This window comes from Passer domesticus, chromosome 11 (genome assembly GCF_036417665.1).
Source record: "Passer domesticus isolate bPasDom1 chromosome 11, bPasDom1.hap1, whole genome shotgun sequence".
Lineage (NCBI taxonomy): Eukaryota > Metazoa > Chordata > Aves > Passeriformes > Passeridae > Passer > Passer domesticus.
Window position 1 is genome coordinate 16,637,789 of NC_087484.1, and position 25,092 is coordinate 16,662,880.

At 47.6% G+C, this 25,092-nt stretch overlaps 2 long non-coding RNA genes across 5 annotated transcripts; both read left to right on the forward strand.

Annotated features, from left to right (window-relative positions):
• The first annotated feature begins 993 nt into the window (after positions 1 to 993).
• LOC135278421 (uncharacterized) lies at positions 994 to 9,503 on the forward strand. 4 transcript variants are annotated; one of them, XR_010345933.1, is made up of 5 exons: positions 994 to 1,567; positions 5,277 to 5,479; positions 5,869 to 7,372; positions 7,594 to 7,696; positions 9,318 to 9,503. It is a non-coding gene; the product is annotated as an uncharacterized LOC135278421 (long non-coding RNA). The 4 variants fall into 4 exon arrangements; XR_010345932.1 differs by lacking the exon at positions 9,318 to 9,503 and having other exon boundaries at positions 5,869 to 7,182; positions 7,285 to 7,372; positions 7,594 to 8,931; XR_010345930.1 differs by having other exon boundaries at positions 5,869 to 7,696.
• An 8,453-nt stretch (positions 9,504 to 17,956) lies between these two features.
• Positions 17,957 to 23,683, forward strand: LOC135278422 (uncharacterized). The gene is made up of 3 exons (XR_010345934.1): positions 17,957 to 19,977; positions 21,578 to 21,817; positions 23,478 to 23,683. It is a non-coding gene; the product is annotated as an uncharacterized LOC135278422 (long non-coding RNA).
• Positions 23,684 to 25,092: the final 1,409 nt, after the last annotated feature.

Sequence of the window (25,092 nt, forward strand, 5' to 3'; positions counted from 1 at the left end):
ATTCCCAGATTTAGGCTGGGGTATCCCCCAGATTCAGTCCTGTTCAGGGAGGTGCTTTTGCAGGCAGCAGCAGGCTCTGCTAGCAGTAAGTCTGTGTGGAGCTCTCTGTTACTGAAATTGTTTCCACACTCAGCATCAAAGCACTGAAGTGCTGTGAGCACACTTGGGCATCAGGGGCAGCCCTGGACCTCATGCAGGCTGTGACCTCGGATGCCCCTGGCAGTTTTGCTCTCTTGCAAATGCCGTGAAGGTTGAGGGGCATGGATGAAATTCAGGAGGGTACCAACATGACCTGCCACCAACTTCATGCAGGAGCCTGGCACAGGCAGCAGGGCCTTGCTTTGCTTGCAGGAGAACACAGCCACGACAGAGGGCTGGCCCCTCCTCTGCTCGCTGCTGGGCTGCTGGCCTGCAGATTTGGAACATCCTTCAAGTTGGAGAAAGCTGCCCTCCCTGCTCCAAAGCTCCCAGTTTGTCTCTGCCGCTGGCGATGCCAAGCGCGGGCAGAGCTGGGCAGTGCAGATGGAAAGTCCAGCAGGGAGGGAGCACGTGCTCCGTGCTGCTCTTCCCATCCCAGGCTCAGCTGCAGCTGCCAGGCCGGCCAGGAGCCAGAGGAGCCTGTGGCTCTGTGCAGCCTGAGCCCAGTTTCCACGGCAGGGTCCAGCAGGCTCTGCTCCAGCTCCAGGCTCCACAGAGCCTCCTCAGCTCGCACTTCCCTTCCCAGGGTGTTGCTCAGGCACAGTCTCAACCTCACAGTCAGAAATGCAGTTCATATGCTCTGTGTATCTTGTTTCTTCCCACCATTCTTCCAAGGACTGGAATCATCAGCAGCAGAAGGCTGCCAGTGTTTCTCCTGCAGGGTCAGTGTGTGCCACGGGCAGCTGTGACACAGCTACTTCCCACACTGTCTCTGGCTTTGGCTTTGGGGCATTTGCAGTGATGATGGCTCCTCTCAAACCCCTCATCCCAGCTGTTATCCCTGTGATGTGCTGCTTTCCTGCTCATCTCTGCATCCCTAACTCCTCCTCATCCCTGTCTCTGCCCATGTCTCACGGGGTAGTTGTTCTCTCTGCAGTGGCACAGGACATGCTCCAACTTCAGCAGACACAGACACACTGAAGGCTGCTGAGACAACCCTTACATCACGTCAAAGCATTGCTCCACATCTGCATAAATTTCTGCCAGGTTTTCACTGAGTCAAAATGAGGATTTTTTCCTTTTCCTTCCTATTCCTGACACAAACACTTCCATTAAAACCTTGAAAAACTCAGCCTCAGGGAAACATCTAGCTTGGGGGTGGGAAAAAAAATCCCAAGGTGATTGATTTCAGTTGTGCAGCATCTCCAGGCACCTGGAAAGGGGAAGTTTGGAGGCAGAAGGCAGGAGGCAGCTGTGGCTGAAGCTACCTGGGAGGCCTGAGAGCAGGGAGGGAGCAGCTGGCCAGGCACAGGGCCACCAACCAGAGCCTGCTGCCCGCATGCCAGCTTGGCTGCACCTTCATCAGGAATTGGAGGAGAATGCTGTCATTCTGAGCTTCCCTTTTCTGCTTTTCAGGGGGCACACACAGGTAAGTGTCCAGCTGTTACCAGCAGGCAAGGCTTTAGAAAGGGAAGGGAACCTGTCACATGGGCCTGGGCTGCTGCTTAGGCTAAGGGAGCTATGGGAGAGCTGGAATAGGGATGGAGAGATGTGAGAGATGTGCTGCATGTCCACATCCTGTCCACATCCTGGTGTGTGGTGGTTGGTTGGCTTGGGCTTGTTGTGCCTTAGAACTTTGTGAGCTGATGACCAGCTAACTGCTCCAGAAGGTTTTTGGCAATAAAGGGCTCTCCTTTGCACCTGCCAGGGGTCCCTGCATTGCCCATTATTTAGGGTATAGCACAGAGCTTGTAGTGCCTTCTGAATGATTTCTTTAATACCAGGCCTGACTTGAAGTAGGTCAACTGAAAAATGAGTAAATTACACTTGCAAAAATGCATTAGGAGCTGCAGTGTGCATTAATCTAACTGCCATTTAGCAGAGGTCATAACAAACTAGAAATTAAAGTTGTAGATAGAAAAGTTTTCCAGGCTGTGGCTGGTGAAGCAGCCCCTGCTGCAGGATCTTTGCCTGCCCTGTTGCTGCTGCACCTCACCTGGACAGCTCCAAGAGCAGCTCACAACAAAGCCTCGTGTGTCAGACCTCCTGTCCTTTCTGCTTTCCAGGTGAGATTATTCCATAAAACCTCATTTCTTGGTGCACTCCTGATAGGGAGGATTACTGCAGCTACCTGCAGCAGAGGGACAAGGAGTGCAGCCACTGCTGAAAGCCAGAGCCTGCAGCTTATGTCAATGTGGTATTTGGGCACCACTGCAGTTTTGAAGTTGGAATCCTTTGAAATCCTTCCAGCCTTGGTCACTGAAAAGCCAAACTCTCAAACTTTCTAATCTTGCTCTTTTTCTTTATAATGAGGGTGGGAAGGTATTCAGAGATAATACAGTTTCAGCAATGAAACTCTAAGCTATTTTTTACTTTCTTTTTAGAGGAAAAAAGACAAAACACCCCAAGACCCCAGCCTTTCAAAGCTATAATCTGAACATACCCAGCCAGCAAATGCCAGCAAATCTGTTTCCTTAAGGGTATTCTTTAGTCACCAATTAACATTTTAAAGACCAAGTCTCCAAGAAAAGAAAAGCAGTTTAATATAAATATGTTGGGTGAGTTGAAATGACAAATACTTTTAAATATGCATTTAAAAATATAATTAGTGTTTTCTTGTTCTCAGGCTTGTAGTTTCTGGGCCAAGCACCTTCAGACTTCAGAAAATCAATTATTTTTCCTCCTCTCCCTCTCCTCCCACCTAATTTGAACATTATTCCCTTTCCCCAGTGTGGTTCTTGTTCTGCTGTCTGCCAGGCATGCCTCCTCCTCCAAACACAGACAAAACCTGCAATGTATTTAAAAATAAATGCTTGTTTTGCCCTGGCACCCATGCACATCCCACTCTCGGGTTCCTCTGGAGGGCAAGAAGCACTTGACTTTCCTTAAAACATAGTTTAAAAAGTGCCTTTAAAAAGTGCCTGCCTCTGAAGTCCCTCCCAGGAGCTTCTTTTCCTGACAATGTGCACTCCCAGGTGCCCAGCAGGGAGATAAGCAAGAGTAAAGCACAGCGTGCCAGGGCTTGTCTGTGCTGTGCAAATGCTACTAAGCACAGTCTCTGGGAGGTGCTGAGGATGGCCAAGGGCAGCTGGGGTGGAAGGTTTTAGTTCTTGCCCAAGTCCATGTTGTGTTATTTTCACCAGAGGTAATGGTATGTAAGCCTGGAAAACTTGTGTTTAAGGAAAACTTGTGTTTAACACTGCTGCTGCTGGAGCTTCTTCACACTTTCACAGTGAGAAAATTCACCCCGGTACCCCAGCAGGGAATGTGAAACACCCAGCTTGCTTTATTACATCCTCTGGTACAGCAGAACCGTGCTTTGAAATGGTGAGAAGCTTCTTAGGTGTCTGAATCTCCCCCTCCCTTCCCCCAGCTGCTCAGTGGTGAGTTTGCCATCCTCCTCCTTGCTGCAGCAATTTCTAGCACAGGGGTGACATGGAGTCTAAATCCCTCTTTCTGTCTGAGGGGGCATCCTGCACACTGCATGGTACTGACCTACATCTTTAATTCTCCACAAAATCGTTAAAAAGAAAGCTATCATTATTCTGCTTCAGGTTAAATTTTAGGTGCAGGGAGGGAATTAGAGCTGTAGACAGCCAGCAGTTTCATTTAAAATCTTTTATTAAATAGTATTTTGATTTCTGCTCCTGCTCTTATGCCAAAACATGTATTTTGGGGCATAATTGTATAAATTACTGAGGGAAAGAAGGAAGGGATAAGACTGAGTCACTTCTGCATCCTCAATGACTCAAGTAGAAGCCAAGGCCTGACTGGCACTCCATTTCTGAGAAAACTCCACAAATTTCCAGTGGGACTGGCACTGGTGGGCATGACAAAGGTGGGCATGAGCCTAGGGCTGCATTCCAAATCATGTGCTGCTGCTGGGTTTTTATCCTTGCTTGCTTTTGGGGTTTTAAACCTTGTTAATGCAAAGAGCACTGAGGGTTATGGGTGTGTAGGATCCTGGGAAGAAATAAACCCTCTGCCCAGGAGCTCTGCTGAGGCCTGAGCTGCAGGAGGTGGCTTTGGCCAATTTATGGAGAGAGAAAATGAATGGGAATATTCTCTGACTTGCCAAGGCTTCGCCACAGGAATCCTTGGCAGGGCTGGAGCTCCTTGGCAGAGCAGGGAGAGCCTTCACTGCATGCACATATCACAGCAGATGGCTGAGTCTGTGCAGTCAGGGCATCTCTGAGAATCACTGCTGTGATGGGACTTCAGAGTGATGCTTTTTGTGCTCCCCTGTTTTGGCATGGTGGGTCCTGCCTGTGTGACAGAAGAGGATTGCCCTGAGAAAGATTGAGATGGTGGGGAATGGAAAAGCATCTCTGCTTGAATACAGCAGAGCACCTGTCTGGGAAGGGAAGAGATTCTGCTGCAATCAGCTTGGTCAGGCCTGTGTGCCACTGACTGTCAGCTACAGGACTACAGCCTTCTGGCTTAACTTTGATTTTAGTTTAGATTTTAGTTAGATTCAGAGCCTGTCCCCTGCCTCACTGCCCAGCCCTGCTCTGGGCAGCCTGGGCTGGCCTGGATAGCTCCCTTGGGAAATAATGAACCTTTCTTCTGAACAGGGAGAAGGCAGGGTGCTGCAGTGCTGATCACAGCCTGGATAAGTGCTAGTCTCTGTTTGCCTATTTTCTTAGCAACCACCACTTGCAACTCATTCACCACTTCAAAGAGAGAGCAGAGACAAGCATGAAGCCCTTGGGAGCACCTTTCTTTTTTGCTGTGTGCAAGTTGCTAATTGCTATTATATGTTTAGGCACTTGGATTGTACATAATCAGAAATCAGAGCCATGCAAAATCAGGTTGATAAATACATTATTAGTAGCAAAATACATCTGGTATTTGGGTATGTGTTCTTTTTTTCCTCAGGTATTTCAACACCAATTTATTGTCTTTAGTTACACAACATAACTGTAGTAGCAGAGGATGAAGTAATGGTTGTTAATGATGGGTAAGTGACTGTCCAAGCTGGTGAATCCCATGTGTTCTTGTTACCTATTAAAGTTTATCTGTTGAATATTCCTCCACAGGGAGAGAGAACTGGCCTTTTAATCCATGTTACCAACAATCTTGTGCCTGAGCAGAGTCAGCTCTACTAAAATCTAACTTCTTCCATATGTCACTTCCAGCTGATCCGAGGAGAAGTGCTTACAGATGCCTGAGCTGAGGAGAGCAGCAAGAGAAAGGGCATTACATGCATCCCTCTCGTCAGGAAACTGTCACACTGCCAAACCCCCAGAACTGCAGTTTCCAAACCCAGCTTCTCTCGCCCTCTAAATCAGCTCAGTGTGCCGTGCAGAAAAGCAGTCTGAGGGGCAGTGTCCTTGACACAGTGAGTACAGCTCACTTATTTTTAATTGAAAATAACGAACAAAATGTTGTGCAGATGAGAGGAAGCTCAGGATGCTGCTGCTGCAGGGCCAGAGCTGCACTGGTGGAGTGGGATCCCGTGTTGCTTTGGGCACTGCTCTCCCCTGGATCTCCTTGCTGTCCCCCTCCCTCCCTGCAGTTGTCCCTGGGCTGCAGTAGGGCTGGGCATTTGTGTTCCAAGCCTTTCCCAACCCCATCCTGCACTTCTTTCCTGCTGACCCTAATCCCAGCACCAGGTGACTCAGCCCTTCTGTGGGGCTGCTCCTTCTGCCCCTTCCCTCTCCCTGCCTGGCCTCCCACGCACTCAGACGTGCTTCACTGGTGCCTTTTGGTCCATGTGCTTCTTTGCAGGCAGAAGAAGAGTAAGCAGAAAAGAAGCTGCTGTAAGAAGTTACCTGACTTGTCCTTTTCTGTGTGGCTTGGCTGCTGTCCCAGCTGGCTGGAGCAGGCTCGGCAGTGCCCCAGCCTCCCAGGCTCTGGCTTCTGCTTGGAGAGAGCTTTGCCTGTGGTAACTGCTCAATGGCTCTCAGTCTAAGGCCTGAAAAATGCAAAACACCCTGGAAAAACTGCAGGCCTTGGGTACTTAACTCTTTCGTGATCATGGAACAAGCAGCTAATAACTGTGAAAATGAATGTTTCTTTTTTGTTGCTGACTTAAGAGAGAAGTCAAATCAGCCTTCCCAGCCTCGTTAGAAAGTCTGTAGAGATGACTTTTCTTCTCTGCATAAGGTACTGCCATGTACTTCCCTCTTTTTGCTCTATTTCAGGTTAAATATCCCAGAATTATAGATTTGTGGTTTGCTGCATTAGAGAATTACCAGTTTTCAGGTCCTAGCAAGGATTAACCTGTGAAGACACTGTCCCATGGACATACTTGCAGGGAGAATTGCTGCATTAACCTGCAGAATCATGTATTGTGTGTAAGCAGCATTTGCAGTGAGATTTATTTATCCTGCAGACAGGATCTCCTGCCTGCAATATGAAAGACATCCACAGGCTTGTGTCACCAAGTAAAGGTGACAGAAAAGCTAAAATGTGCCCTAATCTCTCTACTGCCATGTCTGCCAACAAGCAGGGGGATGGCAGGGGGGAATGGGCTGTCCAGGCTTGAGGCAGCATTTCTCCCCAGTGCATCCCTGGGCAGAGGTAGTGAGGGCACCTGGAGCAGGGGGGTTGTGTCAGAACTGCAAACCTGGTGAGGATTCCCAGCTCCAACCAGCAATGTGAATTCTGGTACATCATTTTTATGGCCCAAAAGATAAAACAACATGTGTTAGAAGAACCCTTTAGAAGTTCCAGCCTATGCACAGGGTGTGCATTCCATGAACACCTTGGCTGTAGCCTGTGTGAAAAGGCACAAGCTCCTCTTGAACTTCTGCTGATCTCTGGCCCTTCCTCTAGCAATCAAGGACATTGTTTAATTTTTTGGACAGTACCCACATCACTGATGGGCACTTCATAAACACAAGTAAATCCATCCTGGCAGACTTCATCTCTAATTTTACAATGTGGTTTTCTGTGTCAGATGACTACACTTTTTCCTAACTGCTCCAACAGCAGCACCCAGCATGATTCAGGTTTATTCTCCTATCCGTCATACATCTGTGCATTCAAAATAACCAACTCAGCTATCTGCAGGGCTGTACAGTGCTCCTGAAGCAGCAGGTGAGGGGCTTTAATCTGAGATTCCCATTATGAAGATGGTGTAATCAATCCATCTGACTTCTTAATACCTCTGTGTGGGATTTTTTCCCCCTCTGTGACTAGGAGTGACTCACTGCAACTTCCCTGAATTGCTCTGGAGAAGCAGCCTGTTTATCTGTGATGCTTGTCCTGCTTCTGCTCCTCTCAGAGGGTGAGTGATGGGCCAGTACCTGCCTAGCTTGTCCTAGGTCTGGCTGTAGAGACAGAGCTGCTGTGCCCTCCCAGCAGATTGGCCTGGGCCAGCCTTGGCACTGAGGAGCTCTTGGAAGAGATGCTGCAGTTGTGGTTGGTCTCTTGGTGCTCAGAGAGCCAAAGGTTGTTTTTTACTGTGTTCTCCTTTGCTCCCTGTGAATGCTCTCCTTTGGCAAGCAGGAATGTTCAGGAAAAACATCTGGAGCTGCTGGGTGAGAAGAAAACTATATCAGCAATTGATTTGAGTGGGAATAACAGTTGTGGATGGGAGGTCAAGACTATAGTACGTCATGTCTAATAGTTGTTTATCTTCTATAGTTTTTTCAGAATGTTTCCTCGCTATTTTTTTAATGGAAAATCTGGGGGTGGTTCTTTCCTTTCTGCTTGTAATCTCTCAGTTTAGTTAAGCCCACAAAAATGCTGAGAGAAATTGCTTAATTCCACAGAAGTCTGTCATCATCTCTCAGCTTGATATAAATTTTTGTTTGATTTTTGAGGAAACTGTTGTTTAAAGTGTTTTTTTAGGCCATGACAGAAGATAATATCAGTATGTATTACGGAAAGCTATTTAATAAGTACAACTAACATATTGCAAAACTGATGTTCTGCATGTTCAGCTCTTAGGCACAGGTCAAGGAAATGTCCTAGAGAGTCTGGCTCAGGAGGCTCCCTGTGCTGTGCTTGGGCTAGCACAGGTTTCACCACACATCACTCCTAGGAGTACACGTCTGTGAGGCTCTTGCTTTCTGCTGTGTTATGCCTTTATAAATGAAAACTCCTGCTCTCAGTGCAAAAATCAGCTTCCAGGCTTTATGGCATTGGTGCCATACCCTCCAAAGGAGATACTTATGATGTTCTCCCTTGTAACTTCTCCTAAAATCACATTTTTTCAAAGTGCATATTGTGTTCTGAGAGGTTGCAGGTTTGGCAGTTACCTGTCTATGCACGTGGCAGCACAATATCTGTACCAGAACACAACAGGTTAGTAGATGCAGAAAGGCCCTGGCTTCCCAGAAGAGTTGCTGATAAGAACACTTTTTTGGCCAAAATGTCTGTGATTTAGCATCCATCACTGATCTCTGGAAGTCATCATCATACCTGTCAAACAATCAAGGGTTTTCCAACCCACAAGTAAAAGTTCTTACCCAAAATTTTATTCCATTCAAGTTTTTTCCTAAACTGCTGTTGTATACAGAGCCTTTTAATTAGGTCTTTCTTACAGGTCTGTTAATTTATTAAAAGGACAGTCTGTACTAACTGAATAAGCACCATATCCCTATGCTTTAGCCTTTTATTCTTCCAAAAGATCTGCTTTTAACCGTGGCAAAACCGTTGAGTTCAAGTTGTCACCTAATCTAGAAATATGAGGTGATCTTGTCCATAGCACTTACATCCTACAGACTCACAGCTGACACTGACCTGAACTTGCTATTGAGTTAATTCTCTATCAGCCTGAAAACATCTGGTCTCTTGTGACCAAACTGAGTAAGAACCAAAACTCAGGGTGTATTTTGTTTTTTGGGTTTGGTTTTTTTTTTTTTTTTTTTGGTTGGTTGGGGTTTTTTTTTTGGTGTTTTGTCAGGGGTTTTTTGTTTACAAGTTTTCATACAAATTCTGAGAAACTTCTGTACCTTTGATGTTCTGACCGTGGTCATGGGCTTTCCTTGGTATAGCAAAATACCCACATGCTTGTGTAGCAGGTTGCCCATGCTTTTTCCCAGCTGAGGCTCTGCTGACAGTAAGGCAGTGTGGTGTGGTGTACCAGGCTGGAAAGGCACCTCCTGATGGAAAGCCTGTGTCTCTTGGTGGCAGAGGCTGTACAGAACACTGAGCAATCTCCTGAGACAAATAGGTGGTTTTAGTAAAACATAGTGTTTCCTTTTTTTTTTTTTTTTTTTTTTAAGAAAGAAAACTCCAACACTTGATTTGGAGGAGCAGGACAATTCAATTCTCTATCAAGGAAAATCAGGAGGAGGCATTTCCTCAGGGAGATGTTGATGGAATGCTGATACTTGCCTGCTTTTCCAGCAGTGGCTGTGGGCCAGCCCTGTGGCTCAAGCCCAGCAGCTGAGCAGGGTCCTGTGAGTGACTCCCTGCCCTGGGCAGGTGCTCTGCTCTGAGCCAATTCTACTGCTGCCCATCTCAGCAGGTACGTGGGGCTGATTCCCCACAAGGAAAGTCTAAGCCAAGAATGTTCTGAGGTCCCACGCCTCAAGGGAGGTTGCAAAACCATGACCTTTTATGTTCTGATTTGGGACAAAGCCAAATGGAGTTTTCACAAGTGGGAAAACCCAGGGATTCTTGAACCATCACCCGTGGCCCACCTTAAGGTGTTGTAAGTCAGGCTTAATTACACAGATACACCGTGGCCCTAGAAACAGCCCAAATATTTTCCAAGGGTTGCAACAGAAATGGCCAGGGCAGATGGTTCTTCTTCTGTCATCAGCTCTGCCTCAAAGGAAGCACTGTGATTTTAAATGAAGAGAAAACACATGGGTTTGGAAGACAGAGCAGTTCAGTGTGCTGGCTAAGGACAGCAGCCCAGCTCTGAGGTCTCCTCTGCAGAGTGTTCCCCTTGCAGAGCATTACAGCAGTAAGCTGTATGAACATGAGCATGCCTTGCCTGGGGTCCAGCTGGCTGCAGTCCCTTTCTCCTCACTGTGGGGCTGCATGGCTGGGCAGGAGGGATGGGGCAGGTGAGGAGCACGTGCTAAACCTTGGGTTGGAAGAGTGTAGGAACCACAACGTCACTGACTTGCCTGGAAAGGAGTGGGATGAAGCAATGGCATCCCACCTTGTTGTCTGTGTGCCAGGGCTGCTGCTGGGCTCTAGGTAAAGACTGAGCTTTTCTGCCCAGTGCTAAAAGCAGGAAATGGCTCTTCATTGTTTCCCTGTAGTTCTTGTGGGCTGCTCTTGTGTTGGCTGTGAGTGTTGTGAGGTTTCACTGGGGGCTTTGCAGCACTGATGTGTTCCAAAACAACCTCAAAGGTGTTTGCTGCAGCTCGGAGGAGCTGGGTTACAGGGTACATTTGGATTATTTTGCCTTAGTAGTAATCCTGCACCTGGGTCACAAAAGATCCAGTGGGTGGAAAGAAGACCCAGCATCACCCCACTCATATTCCACTTGGAGGGATGAACAGAAACGAAGTTTTGCACGGCAAATGAAGGAAGTTCCCACAGGGAGGGTTATCAAGTTGAAGCCCTACTGATTTCTCTTGAAAATTCCTTAGGAAGACCAGCTGCAGGACAGCTCTTTAACTTCACTTACAGCATCTTGTAAAATCGTGGGATAGATGAGGACCCTGTCCCTTTTGCCTGTATCATTCTGCCCTTATTCAGCTCCTTTCTCTTGCAAAGTCTCTCTTTTGCAGTACATTTTGGCTTTATCTAAGTGCTCCTCCCCAAATCTACATTGTTTCCACCCTAGTTATGTGTGGAGAAAATCTTATTCAACACAGCCTGAAAAATGAGAATAAGAAAAGACTCATCTGAATGATTTCTGACCATTTGGGTTTTGGTTTGGGTTTCTTGAATTGAGTTAAAGTAGTCCCAGCTTGTGCAAACTCTTGTGAAAAAAATGCAGCCAGCGTTAAATTTCACAGTCAGCAAATATCCACTACAAGGCTGATGGTGGTGAGGGTAAAATCCTGGCAGAACCAACTTACAACTGGTGTTTGTTCAGGGGGTGCTGCTCCCTCCCTGTGCAGTAACTCCCCTGTGTCTTCCCAGTGGTGTCTGTCTCATGCCAGGTGTAAAGCCAGGAAACTGTGGGGCAAGAGCTGGGGCAAAAGGTTCTTCTGGGGGCTCTGGTGTCAGGGGCTGAGAGGCTGAGAACAAAACACAAGATGAATCCACTGAATCATCTGCCCTGGGAACTGCCTGTACACTCGCTGGCTTCTGGAAATTGTTACAGCTGTTAATTTCCCAGGACAATCCCTCAGAGCAGTTCCTGTGCCATGACAGGAAGAATTTGCTGTTAGTTTAGGCAGGAGATTAATTGCTTGTATTTCTAATCAGCAGGGCCAGAAGTGTGAGCAGGAGGAGCAGCCATGGGCACCAGGGTCTGGGGGCACGGGCAGCCAGCAGGGATGGAGGTCATTCCCGATGGACATCGCTCCTTGTGGCACCTTCCTGGCAAGCTGCATTTACCTGGGATTGGGAAGGGAGCAGTTCTGCCCCACACCTCCCTCCTGACACCAAAGAACTGAAACTTCAGTTTTTGGTGGCTCCAGCTGCACCCCTGAGGGTCAGTGTTTGTCTCCAGGGCCAGAGCAATTCAGACTGGGCTCACCCAGAGCTGGGCTCCTGGTAAGAGAGCATGGATGAACTCCAAGGCTTTGTGCACCAAGGAGGTCATTAGCAGGAAGGAAATGAAGGGAATATTAAGAATCATGTTTTCAGAACAGATGAAAAATCCCTCTGTGATCCCAGACCCAGGGTTGCCTGTACCCTTGCACTGAATAGGAGGAAGAAGGAATAATTTCCTCAGGTCTCTTTTTGTGCCTGTTAAATAATTAATATCTCTTTAGCTTAAGTTTGAGCACTGGAAAACCCTGGGCTGCATTCAGGCCAAAGAAAACATATTTTTGCTATTAAAAGCACACTCTCATTTTATCTTGTCAGCCTATGAATTTCTTGCAGACCACGCTAACATTTGCAAAAGGGAGTTTCTCTCTTCTCTCTTTTCCATGCATGCAGCTATTTACTTGGCCAGAGATAAGGGAAAAATTTTGGACAACACCTGACCTTACTGCAGAGTAATGTCCCATTGTGGGTATGGAGTGTAAAAAACCTCTTTTAGCTTACTGCAGCTTGTGACATCCTTGGGAGCAGCAAAACCCCTGAGACAGCCCCAAGGGACCACCTGGGGGCTGCAGATTCCTCCACCAGACTGGCCAGGGGTATTATGGGCCCAGTGCTGGGCATCCTCAGCAACGTGTTGGAGCTGACAAGAGGCAAGACAGATGCCACTGTGGGGAGGAGAGAGCCACCCTGTTTTGAGGGGGCAGGAAGGAAATCTACAGCTACTGCCAATAGCATAAGGGCAGCAATGAGGAAATAACTTGGGCAACAACTGAGGTGCTCAGAGTTAGACAAATAGTGCAGCAACTTGATTTCCAAATGCTTTGGAATGGGTAAGAGTTCTCATTAGTGTGGGACTGGCACGTGCCCCCCAAATCTGAAAGCTGCAGCTGGAGACTGGCCAGGTGCAGGCAGCTGAGCCAGCCCAGCAGCCAGGCAGGAGAAGGGGAAAGAAGCCCTCAGGTGCATGAGAGAAACCTGAATGGGGAGCAGCAGTGCACAGGAGTGATGCTCCTGCGCAGAGACCTCGGGAGATGGAGGTGGCAGTGAGGGAGGGAGGGGTGGGAGCTAATGCACCACAGAGGGCATTGGGCTGTGCAAACTAACTGTTAGGATTAGATTTTACTCAGTTTGAAGAAAATTTTCCCATTCCATCTACAATTCTGGTAACAGCTGGATTGTCTGCAGGCTTTGCAGCAGGCTGTGTTTACCAGCATCCTCCTGTCGCCTGTCTGCTCTCACTTGTGTTCATGGCAGAAGAAGAGAGCAATGCTAAGGAGAGATCCAGCCTTTAAAAGATGTGTCTCCAGGTCTCTTACTCCCAGATCTCTTAATCCCAGGCCTCTGTGGGAATATTTTCTAGGTTTTTCAGGTGTACAGCTTTGCAGATAGCCCTTGATACCCTTAGCTGCTAATTTAGCAAGAAAAATAGAGATGCTCACTCCCCTTAGCCATGGGAAAGTTGGCAAGAAGGTTCTAAGCATGGTGCTGGGGCTGGGAAGAAGCTATCCTTCTGTTGAGTGTTGGTTTCTCTCGCAGTTTTTCAGCTGGGAGCAGCCTTGACCTGCTATCCTACACAAAGAGGTCTTGTGGTTTTCCAGCACCACTGAAGAAAAGCAAAATCTGCATGGCATCCCTAGGGAGCTGGGGGAGCTGCAGCAGCAGTCAGAGCAGGTAAACCCAGATTTTCCCACTTACCCAGAGCTAATTACAGGAAAGGGCAGGGCAGGAGGGGGAAGCTGCTGTGCCCCAGTGAGAGCAGCAGGGCTGCCCAGGCAGGAGCCCGGTGCCATCTCGGGTGTGCTCCCCACGGGACCCTCACTGGTGACCAGCCTGGACAGGCTCAGGGCCACTGCTGTGGCATACTGCCTGTGCTGCCCAGCCCCTGTGGCACAGGGTCCTTGCAGAGCCCTGCTTGACTTGTGCTGCCTGCTGCTGTCAAGGAGGAGTGAAGAGAGATGATCCTTCCCCCCCAAAACAGCCAACCTTTGTCATTTTAGGGGGTTTTATTCGACTAATGGAGCTGTTCCTACCTTTATTCTTACAAGGTCAAACCATTTGTTTTCATGAGGTATGCTAATGTAATCTATTTTTTTCTTCTTCCTCAGCCATCTCTTTAAAAAAAAAAAATCTTAGATGTTTGTTTGGGAAAGTGTTGTTAGATGTATTTTTATGTGACATATTTATGCACACTGTGGCTGATCTGAATTCAGATTAGTGGTTCTGCACTACAGCAATAACTGATAGGTTGTAATGTTTATAAACGTTGCTTTGAGATTTAAATTTAAGAGACAAGCATAGGAAATAGATCTTACACAATACACTGCAACCAAATGGAGTCCCAATAAAGAGGAATAAAGAAAACAAACTTTATATCTGGGCATTTGCATTCTCCCAGATGCTGGGCACCATCTGCCAGGATGTTTTGGCTCTAAAGTAAGCTGCAGTTTAACACCTATAAACACAGGGATTTCTTCCCCTCTTCTCCTCTGCCCACGCTTTTGCAAGGAAAGGATACACACGGTAGTAACTTGGGGTTAAAATTTTCTGGGAAGGATTTTGGTGGGAGAGGAGGTTTGTATCTTCCAGAGCGTTCATATTTTGGATGCAACAAGGCTGCAAACTGTGGCTGTTGTTTTGAAGAAATCCATATATGTTTGACATGTATTCATGTGCAGTTCATGTGTATTAATTACTCAGTGTTGCAATTCCAACCTTATTGCTCCATGCTTGTTGCATCAAAAGGATGTAGAGATTTCCTAGAATTCAAGATTTAACTGGAAGGATGGTATTTACTGAAATATTGGGAAGTCTTATCTAGTTTTGGTTTTGTTCTGAATCCCAGGGATTGTGCACAAAGATGAGATTTATTGGAGGCTTGAATGCTCAGTTGTGCATTATTTCCATTGGATTGGGAGCAGATTCAAAACTGGAGACCTGGACATTCACATGGTCCAAGAACTGAAAAGTACAACTAGCACTGGGTTATTTTTCTCCCCCTCTGAGTTATGCTGACAGCAGCCATTACATTAGGGCTGAAAAGTTTATTTACTATATAAAGGCCATATTTTCCCTTCTTATCCCAGCTTTCCTTGGCTTTCATTGCTTGGCAGTATCCCCTAACCACTAACACCCAGAGGCGTGGTATTAAACTGGGATGAGAAATGAGCATGCAGAAGAATATTGGAGATTTAAGTGGGTATGGTTCTAGGAAAACCAGTGGAAAATATGTTTACCCCAAGCATCTGTAGCACCTAATTGAAGCAGTGATATTTTCTGTGAGAACACAGGGAATGCTTTTCTGCTTTCTCTTTGGCTTTGAATTTCACTTTGAATTGATGTGACATAATCCATGGAATTATTTTCTCACAGCTGCAATGGAAACTTTCTGCCAATAGACAAGGATGTGTTAATCGGGGTAAAAAAGCTTACATTGAGCTCATCTTTGGTGCTTTCTGGAGTCTTTGTTCAGGAACTGTTGCTCCCCCCTCATTTATTGAAACCCAGTACACAGTAAACACTATTACTTTTGAACTATTAATGTTGCTATAAATTTGAATGGTGGGAAAGGGTGGCAGATTGTGATCAAAAGGGAGCTGATCTACAGCTGTGTGTGAAATAATTGCTGATACTAAATGTGACAGAGACTGAAACCCACATTAATGTGCCCATAAAGAATGATGTAGTGCTCCTGAGCCTTCAGTATTGGCATTGCCACGTGAATTCCCATGAATCTAATTTAGGAGAGCATAAAAGAACCTGTATCACCTTTAGGGCACCTGCAAGTGCTGCTGGTTGGTACTCTGGTGTTCATTCACATTGCTTTTCTCAGGCAGCTCTAACTGGCAGGCTGAGTGCCCCACCTGGGCTCTTGCCAGGATGGGCAGGGAGGGCAGCCCTGCCAGGATGGGGCACCAGCCCCAGTGGCAGCAGCGGTTCCTGGCTCAGGGAAGGCTCCTGGCACGGTGGTCTCACCCTGGGAGAGGCTGTGGAGTGTGGGAAGGCAGTCAGAGCCCTGAGCACTGCCCCCTGAGCACCTCCCTGGCACTGTGCAGCTACTGGAGGTGTCATTAAATACAGCTACACCCTGCTCAGCACTTCCAGCTCTTTATGGTCCATCATTGCTGTCAGGGTCCTCCAGTGCCATTCCAGAACGGGCACTGTGTGTGTTTGATGGGAACACCCGGGCAGCAATGCCCTTTTCTTCTCTGTATCCTGCTTTTTGAGGCAGAGGGCTCCTACAGCACCATCTGTTCTCAAAGCTACAGATTTAAACAGCCCAGTCTTGCTGACTGTACCAATCTGTGTTTGTGTTGGTCACCAATCTCCCAGGCACACACGACCAAAGGCAGGTAAGCATTAGGACAGCAAGGCCCTGAGGCACTCACTCTGCTGAGGAGCCTCAGCAGCCCCCAGCAGGCAGGGACAGCTGCATGGCCACGAGGGCTCACCCCCTGCTCAGGCACCCCCACATTTCAGCTGGTGCTCCCCTCTCTTGCCCCATGAGGAAACTCCTGCCAGGGCTGCCCAGGGCCCTGCTGGCAGCCTGCTGCTTCACTTGTGTGACCACTGAGTGAGGCACGGCCTGACAGCAGCAGGGAGCCTGGATGGTGTGCTCAGAGGAACGAGCTGCTTTAGACACTTCTCCAAGGCACAGCATTCCCTCGTATGGCAGTTCTCACTGCCTGAGCTGTCACACATTGCCACGTCACCAACACGTGCTCTGAATGTCCTTCTGTGGGGTGGCACACACTGCTCACCCTCTGTCACCTTCCAGCAGGCTCCTCTCCATGGCTCTGCCATGTGGCACCTCCTGTCCCCAGGTCAGGTGGAGACAAGCTGCTCTGTGCCCCCATGTGCCTTTCTGTGTCAGCAAGTGCTTCATGTCCCTCTCTGTGCTGCCATGTCCCTCTCTGTGTCACCTTGTCCCTGTGTGTGCCACCACGTGCTGCTCTGCTGCCATGGTGTTCTGCAGGCACGTCCCACAGGCTGTAATTCAATTTTATCTTGTGTCTTCCCACACATTTAGACTTGCCCATGGTCACCAGGCAGGGCCAAGCCTGGACAGCTGCCTGTGAGCCCCAGTGACTGCCCCAGCCACATGCAAAAGGAGGGAAAATGGGTTCTCACACCTCACTCATCTCTCCAGCCCTCTGTTTCCTCACATTTTATCACATAAGCTGAAACAGAAGCTCTTTCCAAAATGTACTTTTTTTTTTTCAAAATACAGATTAACATTTCTCAGAGACCTTTGAAGATATAAATTCAACCAGATAAATTTTAAAGTTCCTTTTAATCAGCATCAGAGCCCTCGTTTGAGCCATATGGAGGAGCAGAGGAACAAACTGGAGCTGAGGAAGTGGGACAGGGTGGGTGACACACCAAACAGCCTCACCAGCAAGTCACACCAGTGAGGTAAGGCCAAAACAGGGGACTCTCTGGGCACTGAAGTGCACACGGGCACTGCCAGCAGCACAGAGCATGAGAGTTCCATCAGGGTGGCTGGAAAAAATATTTTCTCATTTAACCAACTGTATCACTCTGCAGTCATGCTTTGGAGATTAACAATGAACAGAAGAGGCTACTGATGCAAGTGCTTCAGAGACAGGGACTTCATCCTGCAAAAGGGTTACTGGCAGCCCAGCTGAAAACAGCAGGACAGTGTTGGGCTGCACAGCAGGGCCAGCACTGGGCTTGCAGCAGAGGTGCTTTGGTGAATGCATCTGTGGGGAAAAGGGCCAGAGTAGAGATGGCCCAGCTGCTGCAGGCAGTGCCGTGCCAGGCTGTGCCTGGCTCTCACAAGCCTCTGCAGGGCAGCAGAAAGGTAATACCCCCTCATCATGGGGACCCCTGCCCCAACATTTCCTCTGGGAACAGCTGGAAGGGAAGCTAATGTCCCTTCCTGGACACAGCCGTGCTCCTCTTGGCCAGCTGTCACCTGGTGGACATGATCTTGGGTGTGGAGTTCCCTGCCCAGGAGGAGGCTGCTCATCAAAGGCTCACAGCATTTCCCACAGCAGGAAGGGCTTTGGGCTCTGCACAGCCTGGCAGAGCTGCACGTTGTGAAGAGAGGGGGTGGGCTGGCTCCCCTCACTCCCCTCCCTGCCAATGACACTCCAGAGCATTTTGTGGGGTGGCTTTTGGCCAAGTAGAGCAGAGTCTGACCCACTGAGCGGCCCAGGGGTGACCAGAGGGGCTGCTGGTGAGGGGCAGCCAAAGCAGGGGGGAGCACCACCTCCTGCTCAGCTGAACACCATCCTCTCACTTTCCATAAAGCAGAGCAGGGCTTTATTCCAGCTTTGTTGGTTCTGGGCACAGGCAAGGCTCCTTGGGGCACTGGGAGCAGCACAGAGCTGAACTGAGCTCAGTGGGGTCTGCACTGGTGCGCAAAGAGCAGGCTGGGGAAGAGCTGTGCTGCCTGACAAACACAGAGCCAGAGGTGAAAAGGAACTTCAGACTTCAGCTTCCCAGGCATTCAAAACCGACTTGGATTCCCTTCTCCATCTTAAAAGCTCCTCTAGCCCTGCCTGACTCCAAGGGCAGGAAGAGCCTTGGTTTTGCCACCCTTTTCCACCTCTCAGCCCTGTTGTTTTTTTCTCAGCAAGCATATTCTGAGTGCAAACTGTTGGGCTGAGAAGGGCAGAGCTCTTGCCCAGCTCTGCACCTGTGGGACCTGAGCCTCCCACTCGTGTCACCATGAGGCTGGATGATGGGAAAATCCTGCTGGTGACAGCTCTTTTGGGGGGACAGGGTGGCCTTTCACAGTTCCACAAATACCCAGAAACTGACAGGGATTTCTCAAAATGTATTTTTGCTGTTGCAAGTACTGTCAACCTTTGCTGATACCTTTTGCTTGGGTTGTGAAGGAAGTGTTGGGCACTAAAATAGAAAATATTTATTTAAAGAAGTCAAATGTTCTAATTTTTCCTCTCTTGTGGTGGCTGTAAATTAATGGCAGTTCAGCGCTCTGCTGAAATAAGTGGAGTGGGATGGTGGGAGAGCTGTTTTTAGACAAATATAAATATATACCACTTTAATTGTGTATATTTAATATACACCCACTCATTTGCTTTTTAATGTGAACAAGGCTTCAGCAGGCTCCAAAGAGCATTGATGCCCACTCTCACTCTGCCCTGGAGCAGCCCCAGCCAGGGACCTCCAGCTTGTCCACAGGCAGGTTTTTAAGCAACTACAAGATACTGCTCAAGGAGTCAAACAGCTCTTCCTGTGTCTGTGACTGTAGCCTGGAAAAAGGGCTCCACCCTTGCAAAAGCGGCAAATTAGCAAAGGAAACATAGGAGCCCCCTGGTCTGCTCATTTCCCACAAGATATTACTGGGTGGTAAAAACCTCCTCAGCACAGCAACAACTGGCACATGCTGCAATGGAAAGTGGTCAGGCCTTGGGTTCTTCCCCACATCTGTGGTTGTTTGCTTTTGGAAGGGGAAGAAGGTCTGCCCTGTATTTGAAGGTTTTTCAGAATCCTCTGCAGTGGCCCCATCCTGCTGCCACTGATATCTGATTGGGAAGTGTCTGACTGATGCTGATGATCTCTGGAAGTCAGCTCCAAATGCCCAAGTGCTGTGTTGGAAAGGAGGCAGGACACCCCAGCAATGCTGCTGAGGGGCCCTCCAGAGCTTTTAGGCCACAGAGCTCTGCTTCTTTATCTTACTTCACATCTATACACAGATTTACCTTGAGTTTTTTGTGATTTACTGTCAGGGAAATAGCATAGTACTTCTTTCCTTCAGCTTTGTATTGGAGTGTAATCACCATCCGTAGCCATGTGCAGAGAGCTGCATCCTGGAGCTGTAATTGCACTGGGGACACACCATAATGCAGAATAATAACTCGATGCTAATGAGCTCCATGCATTCAGTCAGGATCAGACCTGCCATCTCCCTTCCCAATGCAATTACTGCTGGCCTGCTCATGCTGCTTTTCCAAGTGTATGCTGAGGTTTGCAATCAACAGGAGCAAGTCTCACTTCTGATTTGTTTTTTGAGTTATCCAACAAAGAAAGGCAAAGCCAGGACAGCAAAGCAGACATGAATCTGCAGGGCTCTCTTTAATTTTCAGTTTATCTGCAATTTGAGGGAGCAAACACAGCCATGCTGAAGATGCATAAATACAGCTTGGAGTGCCATTGAAATCTAGGTCAAGGTTGCAGCTCTGCCTGGGAGTTTCATTACCTGACTTGGGGAGACTCTGCTGTTCCAGGAGCCAGCTGGAGGACACTTCTGAGCCAGCACAATGCAAGCAGGTAGGCTTCTGCATAATGAACTCCACTGGAGAGTGAAAACAGGCCATGTAGGCCATCACTGAGCTGGAATTGCTGCATTATTACTGAATCTCACTGGTCAGTCCTGGCAAAGGTCTTTGGCTCTCCAGTGGCTTCAGTCTTCAACTCTGCAGCAAGGAGCACTACCAGCATTTGCCAGCAGTAACCAAATTGCCTTCCAGGTGCTTGGAGGGAGGGATAGAGCTGTCAGTGTGACAGTTGTTAACAAAATACATAATTTGGACGGGGAAAAAAAAGGACTTGCATTGATACACATTAATTTGCTTTGCAATCCGAGTATATGACTGCTGCAGAACATGACTCTGTTCCATATTTGAGACCCAGTCTGTGTTTGTGTTTTAAGTCAGCCTTCCAAGCAAAACATGTGAAAGGAGAACATTTAAACAGGAAGGGTTCATGGGGTTTTTTTCCCTCGTAAATTTCTGTAGGTCTTGTTGCTGCTAATTACTGGAGATCTCAGCACAAGAGCTTTTCTTTCTAGCAAACCAGCTTCTCATGTTTCCTGCCCTTCAGTTAATCAGTTTTAATCTCCTCTCTGTTTGTTTATTTAACTTCACAAAGCTAATTGACTGTTTGTGGCATGAGTCTGCCAGGGACTGGGAAAGCAGGGTCAGCCTGCGTGCACCGCAGCGCGGACGGCGGGCGGCTCTGGCAGTGCCACCACTTCCACCACAGCCCCTGGGTGTTCCAGGGGCAGGGTCTGGCTCTGTCCCACTGCTCCTGTCCCTGTGCCTCCCAGGGAGGCTGTTTTCCCCGAGGAGGGTGCCTGGTGGGGCTGGCCAGCAGCCCAGCACCGTGCGGGTTGGGTGGCTCGCAGCCGCACCCAGGCAAGGCAGAATCCCACCTGGAGAGCGTGGGCTAGCACCAGGGAAGGCAGGGATGTGGATGGGAGCCACTGCAAGCCTGATCCTCTGCTTCCTCTGCTGGGGCTAGAAAAGCAGATTAGAAAATAAAACATTGAGGATCTCTATAGAAACCTTTGTGTTAACTGAAGGAAGATGCTTGTGGTGAGAGCGGTGGGCTTGTGTCCTCTCTAACTCTGCTGTCCCTGTCCCCTCCCTGGCACAGACACGCCCTTCGGAAAAGCCAGGCACCCACTGCTGGCTGGGAACAGGTAGCAGAGGAGAGCAGCTGTGAGAAGCTCCTTCCTCCCTGTGCCCTAGAGTGAGATCCACAAGATGCAAACCAGCTCTCCTGGGTGTCAGGAATTCTGTGCAGTGAGTGTTGTTCTCCTCACCCACCCACTCCTGTGCTTCCCACCCCAGTACCTGGCGTGTGCCCCCCACAGCAGCTGCCTCCACACACAGCCTGTCTGGGGGGCTTGGTGTTCCCAGTGCTCTGTTGGATCCTCTGAGCAGCATTAGGAGATGGCTCTTCTCAAAATTCATGTTTAGTTGATGGTGAGGTTCTTTTGACCATGTGGTTTTTGCCTTCACCATGCAAGAGTAACTAAGCAGTGTTGATTTTAATGAGTTTTTTATTTTCATCCTTTAAAATGGGTCCCTAAATCCCATCAGACTCTGGCCCCCTTATATATTTCTGTGATGTCACATGGCTACAGGCTCAAAGGATATGCCAGTGGAGAAATCTTCCTGCCTAAGGGGAAATCCTGAAAGGATGGGTCTGCTATAAGACACTCACCAATGCACATTATCTGCAAAAGACACTTGGTTTTTTGGCACCTGTGATGCTGGGATTGTGCTTCAGCATGGGAGGAACAGTCTGTAGTGCAAGGATCCTTCAGAAGGTCCCACATGAGTTCCTGGTATGACAAAACTACCCTTTAACCTCAAGCCATGAGGTAGGTGGCACTCTGTTTCTAAAATGACTTGAGGCATTACGCACAGTCCTATAAAATTGCAAAATGGGGCTGCTGTGTTACCTCCTGTAGCTCAAGAGGTTTGCAGCAATTGGTTCATCATTTTCTACCAAAAAAGCACTTCCCTGAAGCTGTGGCTGCCACATCTTCTTTTGCAGCAGGCTCTTTATTTTTGTGCTTATAACATTGCAGTTTATTTCCGTGGCAACGACTCTAATGTGATCATTTGCATCCATAATAACTTCGCTGTTACTAGAAAAGGTAAAACTGTGACGATCTCGAAAAAGTGATCTGAGTCCAACTGAAATTGCAAACTATAAAAAAAAAAGCTAAAAACTAAGTTGATTTCTAGGGCATTAAATCATGGCCTATTGAGCTGAGCTCATGGTTTTTCCTGTCTCAGTGCCGTGGTGAGGGGTGAGCCTGCGTAAGCTGGCTGGAGAGCAGAGACTGCAGACGAGGGAACACACAAACACTCTCATTTGTGTTTTACTTAAGCTTTGACAACGTTGGTCTCTGGTTTCCCTTCCTCGAGGACTGCAATCACTCATGTACTGTTTTCCCTCACTCTGCTAAGTGATGCACAAATTGTTTCTGCATTCCAGGTTAGTTTGTGACATGCCTCTCTTGTGTTTGCACGTGGATGATGAAGATCTGCCCTGCTCATCAGGAAATGAGTAGGCTGCCTGCCTCCAGCCTCAGAGGAGCTGCAGCCAGGCTGGTGGAATGGCTCAGCACCAGCCCTGAGCCAGGGTTTGCCCCAGCACTGCCAGTTGTTCAGTGCTTTTGCACGTTTTATCTTTCACCTGTGTCCACAATCTCAGTGCTGTCCTCCACTGAGGAGCTTAGGATGAAACATGGACTTTCCTGGGATAAGCACATTGACAAACTAAGGCCAAAATGCATTTCTCTTGGTTCAGATCCAAACCAGCCACAGGGTGTATTTCCTAGTTCTGTCTTCTGTGGTTTTGTTTGCTTTAAATTTGTTTAGAACACAGCATTTTAAAAGAAAAATTCTTGCACGTGCACATACACACGCTCATGTTTAAATGAAAGAGAATCCTGCTTGTGTGATGAGACACACTAACTGTCTTGATTCAAACAATCCTCTGTTTTGATGAGTTGATTCAATCTATTTTAGCTAAATACTTAGCAGAAGTCAGGCTACTATTCATATAAAGAGAGCTAAGAAATATACTCTCCATATGCTTTGAGCAACCTGGTCTAGCAAAAAGTGTAAAAACCCAGGGGAGTTGGAACTTAGATGGTCTTTAGGGTCCCTTCCAACCCAGGCCACTGGGTTGGAAGGGACCTGAAAAGCTTTCCTCCATAAATTAAAGTAAGAAAGCTGACACTGTTGAAACAGAACAGGTTATCAGTTTGGCTGGTGTAGAAATTCTAAATAATACAGTTTTCCATTAGTTACTGGCTGCATAACCATGTTGAGAAGTTAAAGTTCTCTGAGAAAGGTAATGTCCATGTGAGCTGCTTGAGCCCACACATGGTCATGAGCACTTTATCCTTGCTTGAAGCAGCTCAGTGAGCAAGTACCTTTTTTCTTTGTTGTGTGTGATGTGGGTTGAGATAGAATTACAAAACTAATCCTCCTTGCCTGCTGTTTTGTCTCATCTCATTTTCACAGGCCAAGAAGAACAAAAATCCCACATCCAATAATGCAAATGTGGGCTTGCCTCAGCCCTGTGTTCCCCTGCCAAAGAGGGGTGAGAGGGCTCTTTCCAGCCCCTGAATGCTCCTAGGCCACCCATGACCTGCACTGCAGCTGGCCTGGGTCTGCCTCTTCTCCCTGTGTGTTGCTCCTGCCCGTGGTGCTCACCTACAGCAGAATATGGATTTTGGCAGGTAAAGCTTTTGCTATGTATAGATAATCTACAATCTGATAATTAGTGCATGGTCTTAATTAGAATGCAGTTCTGAAGAACTGTCTCTCTTTTAAATGTCCTGCTTTTCCTGTTGTATGATACTGCAGTTTCTTAACAGCTGTTGGAGTCACCACATGATATGTGCTCCTTGTTGCTGTGGTTTTTTTTTTGCTTCACATTCAGAGTATTATCAGTATTGATTCTCAAGACAGTTGCTTTGTTGTTTCTAGAGAGACATGCAGATTGAGCCACTTTCCATTTAATATTAACTGAAACTCACTGGAACATTATCACCTGCATGGCAACCAGAAGCCCATCCATGCCTAACATCAATAGTCCAAAGTGAGAGAGCGTGCTTTTGACAGGGGAAATACACACTGTGAAAATCCTTATCAGGTCTGCATGAGAGCTGGGTGGGAAAAGGCACCCTCTCCCTAACATCAGGTGCAGGTCACGTCCAATTTCAGCTGTGAGTAATGGACAGCAGTGATTCACTCCACAGCTAGTCTCGTAAAGTCCACTCCTCATTCCCAGAGACAAATGGGAGGGATATTTTTACAGACAAGTGTTATTGTTGGTAAGCCCTTTCTAGGTCAGCCTAAACCAACACACGTAACCCCTCCTGGCTGACTCCCAGCTTCATGCAAGCTGGCAGCTCCACTGGGGTGCTGGTTTGGAGGGGACACGCTGGACAAGCCACACTGACAGAACTGGGGACTGGCTACAAAACTGCACCTAAGTACCAAAATTCAGGAGTGCTGAACTCTACTCCTTGAGGGAAAAAGAAGAGTGACAAATGTCTGTCAGGGAAGAGGAAGCCTGGTCATCTGGTGCTCTTTTGCCGAGAGATGATCCCAGTGCAAGCTCCCTGTTTGGGGTTTTGCTCCCCCTCAATGTAATGGTACTCTTCTGCTTACAAGAAATCAGCACAGTGTAATTTCACTGTGTCTTAATTATTCCTTTTCTGGTTTTCTACATATATGGCTGCTTTACTGCTTTAATGCAGTATTTTCCGTTAAGCAGTTCTATGCAGTACAACAAAAATAAACACACAGCAACGTGCGTAAGATTAAACCATTAAACTCACTCAAAGTACACAGTTCATAAATTAAAAGTGCTTATGCTTATACTTTATTATTGATTGCTGAGTTGATACAAGAAGAAGAAATTGCCCTTAGGAAACAAAACTCATGGTTCCTTAAGCTTTTCTTTGTCAGGAAGCCAAAAAGACAACATTAAATGGAAATGTCACCATTTGTTCTTGTCAAATGTAGTTTATTCAATTAGATCTTTTATAACTCTTACTGAGTTATACAAAGGAGGTTAATATTTTTTATTGTTTTTCTTCTTGCTGTGCCTCTAATACACACAGAGATA